Source organism: Brassica oleracea, chromosome C4 (assembly GCF_000695525.1).
Source record: "Brassica oleracea var. oleracea cultivar TO1000 chromosome C4, BOL, whole genome shotgun sequence".
In the NCBI taxonomy this organism is placed as follows: Eukaryota; Viridiplantae; Streptophyta; class Magnoliopsida; order Brassicales; family Brassicaceae; genus Brassica; species Brassica oleracea.
The window spans coordinates 32,801,845-32,806,151 of NC_027751.1; positions in this window are offsets into that span (position 1 = coordinate 32,801,845).

Here is a 4,307-nt window from a genome sequence, read left to right on the forward strand (position 1 = left end):
CATTGTGTATGAAGATTGTCTTAGGTGGCTTAAGAACTCTTCCACAGATCCAAACATCGTACTCATAATAAAGCTCATCTTTCAAGCTGTTGTTTATATGGTCTGGAAGGAAAGAAATGCTCGACTACATTCAAACGTGAGTAGACCTACGCGCGCCATCATTCAAGAAGTTAAACAGACTGTTCGGTTGCGACTTGATCCTTTGTCTCGCAACATGAGGATCACTAGGAGCTCTTCTCTTACTTACTTAGGTTCTTGGCTAAGTTTGTTCTAAGGGTCTGTTAAATCCCTTAGATTTTTTTGAAGAAAGTTGGTTGTCTTAATCTTTGTAACTTGTTGTTGGAAAATAAATAAAGAGGTTTAAAAAAAAAAAAAAACATAATGAATTCTTTAATCTGATTTGGTTTATGAGAGAACCAAGTACCAACTCATCTCTTTCGTAGGTTTATCACGATTAACATTAAATAACATATAATACTTATTGGCTGCATGTGTATGATTCTTCTATTATCAATTACATCACCTTACAAGTTTGTGAAAACTTAATTTTGTGAAGCTTCTAGACATCCCCTATATATTAATAGAAAAACATTTAAAAAGTTATAACATTTTGTGAAGCTTCTAGACATCTGGTTGAGTTGTCACATAATTGGAATGCTAATTTTGCTTACGTGGCGGATTGAGAATCAATTGAAAATTTTGTTACTCCAAAATTAAATTGCTAGAAAATGTTATATTATATAGTATGTCTATTATAGATCATTCATTTATCAAATTAAAATTATTATATATGATTTTCTTAAATAAAACCTATGGAATTACCTAATATGTTAAACATATATATGACAATTAATGATTTTAAATAATAAAGATTTGCTATCAATCTTTATACTTTCTATCGTTTTTGTTTAATTATTTATTATTAAAATAAATTACACAATTACATTAATCATTTAATAAAAAAAAAAAAATTATTTTGTATATGTTGTATTTTGAATTTTTCAAAACGAGTATAAATTACTAAAACTGTTAAAAGTCTCACATTGTCTTATCCTAGTTGGTACTATTAGCAAACCTTTTGATATGTTTCCTTCTTTGAAATGGGTTTTAAAATTTAACATCTTGACGTTCAAATCTTGTTGAAAAATGATTGATGTAGTCTGTTACTGCTAACTTTGAAAAGCAAGCAGTGACGTTTAATTTGTTACTACTTTGTTTCTTACAAGATGATTGATTCGTCTCCTTTGATCAAAAAAAAACCATTCGTCTCCAATAAAGGAAGGCTCATTATGATGCGGTCATCAAACCAGTAGTTGAACCGGAGGTCGACCCAACACCCTACTCAACCAGCCAAGGCGCCAACCAGAACACATGTGTGCTAAAAATGTCATATCTTACAAACCAGGAGGGTTTCACCATGAATCCAATTTTCATGGATTCTACACTCGCGAAGGTTTCCAGAACAGTTGGAATTTTAGTCAAAGCTATCCGGACCAGAGAGATATGAATTCTGCAAACCAGAGGTTGTTGGAACTATTTTTTGAACATTATGAATAATGTATTCATATATCAAAAATGAAGTTTTATTTGAATGGAAAATGGAGGTCTAATGTGTGTGAAGTTTTTATATTGATCATGGCCTCTTTAAGGTCTTCCCACATTTTAATAGCCTCTCTTTGACTCTTCCATCGTGCACCATCTACACCTTTCCACCATTTGTATGCACTTCCGGTAAGTTGTTTAATAGCATGGCTCAGCTTTTCTTTCTTTGGCATGCCAAGGTATGAAAACCAATCATCCATGGTTCTTTCCCATGAGAGATAGTCATCTGGCCAACTGCTTCCTGAAAAATAATAAATCTTAACATCATTAGCAGATTTAAAATCAAGATAAGAATGAGTTAAGTATTCATGAGTGCAAGAAGTTTGGCGTGGGGTAATCCATGAAGGATCCGGTGGCTTGGGCTAAACATAGCCAGCCTCTGGTGCATCTCCAAATCATCTTTCTCCATGTGGTGATGGTCGGCCTTGTGGCTTATTTCTTTTTCACAACTGAGCAATCTTATCATTGAGCTTTTGTATAGCTGCTAAGTGTTGGCTCAGTCTGCTCTCTAGATTTAGGCTGTGTGCTTCTCCTACCGTTGCTTCCTGAAAACAATCTAAAAGACCAAGTGAATTATGAGAAGTTTTGGCCGAGCATAAGAACAATGAAACAATGCAAATTATTTTAAACTAAACTGATAAATATGCAAGTAGTGAACCCGAATTGAAATAATCTAAGGTGCAATATTTTCGTTTTCTGGTTGCAATCTCAAAATGAAACAATATGGAATGCTAATAAACACAATGAAAGAAAATATGGAAATAAAACCAACACTGATATTATTTTTTTTTGAAATTTTCGTAGGATGAAAGGTGAGAACAAGAAACGGAAACAAAAATGTATGCTTGGACCAAAATGATTTAAACTAATGGTATTTTTATTTTCTTTTCTGAATGCAAGTTCAAAACAATGAAGCAAACATGGTATGCAAGAAATTAAAAAAAAAATGATATGCCTTTTTATTTTAATTTTTGTATGCACGATTCAAACCAGAAACAAATATGGAATGCAGAGTTTTTTACTTTTCTAGAATGGAAACAAATAGCTAAATGAATGCACACACGTTTTTCTTTTCTTTTTATGACTAAAATGATTCAAAATAAACAACAGGTCGTCTTCTACCTCAACTCTTTATGGTTTTCAATTTTACGATGAACAAAGAACACAAAAATGCAAAAAAAAAACAGTTTTTATGGATTTTTTTATTTATAAATGAAACAAATGCAAGCAAGATGAATGATGCAAAGATAGAATGGACCTGATTCAGGAGCTTGCGCTCTGATACCAATGATACAGGCTGGAAATCAGGGTTGACAAGATGGTTGATGGAAGCTTGAATGGATCGACCAGATATATGATCGGGTGGGCGTTATGAATGAAATGATGGTTATGAACCTGAACAAATGCAAAACAAATGAGATGATGATGATAATAACAATAATAAGAATAATGAAATGAAAGAAAAAGGATAGATAAGGTGAAATCAAGCTGCTGGATGTGTATCACTCTCAGCTTGATCTAATGATGGACTTGAAGGGGAATTGCGAAAGGTTTGATTGAATCTCTCAATCTGATGGTTTGATGGAACTATGTGATTGACTCTCTCAATCAATGTACTAAGCTTGTTTGATTTGCACAAACAAACTAGACACATGAAATCAATAAAACAACAAAGAATCTCTCTTTAAAATCCTAAATATCGATATTTTATACAAAGACAAACTTTGATAAAAAACTGAATATTTTTATTAACTTGGCGATTGAGGGTAATCTTTACAATGGACGTCTATGAGCTTATATAATGCTCAGATACAAAGGTCCTAACGTTCTAAAAATAAAAAGAAGGAAACAAATCAAAGACAAAGCAAGAAATTAAAAAACTAGCCGTTGGAGTCACTACAAGAAAACAGCGGTATTCTGACGAACATTCCGAAGGAAAATGAAATCCTCGAAATATCCCGAGGAATTTCTGAGGAAATTCCGAGGAAACACAAAATTGGTTTTCCTCGGAATTTCCTCGGAATATACCGACAGAATTCCGAGGAAATATCAATCCGTCGGAATATTCTGAGGAAATTCCGAGGAAAAATGTGTTCCTCGGAAAAAACCGATGAATTCTGAGGAAATATTATAGCCGTTGGAGAGCCGTTGGGGGATTTTACAAAATTTCGAGGAAATTCCGACGAACTAGCCTTTTCCGTCGGAATTCCGTCGGAATTTCCTCGGTCTGTCGGCAGGATTTAAACTATAAATACAAGCACTTCTCTTCCTCTTCATTCACTCCATATCTTCATCCTCCCTCTTACTCTATTTACACACGAATTTGATTCATAAAAAATATGTCTTCTTCAAATTATTTTCGTTCTTGGATCGATCGACCTCATTTGGATCCGAACACGAGATTGCTTACGGAAGAATACCAGCGAGGTATAACCAAATTCATGGGGTTAGTTCACCGACAACAGAAAGCAAAAACAGGTATGTTAAGATGTCTTTGCTCTAATTGTAAAAATAGAAAGGTTATCAAAGAGTGGGATGTTTGGACTCATCTATATTTGAGTGGGTTTACACGAAGTTACAAAATTTGGTATCATCATGGGGAAACTGATTATGAACATGGTAGTACTAGTGAACCTCAGCCAGCGGTTAGATTAGAAGAACCAATTAGAACGGATGTAGATTATGGTGTAGGTACTGAGCAGATG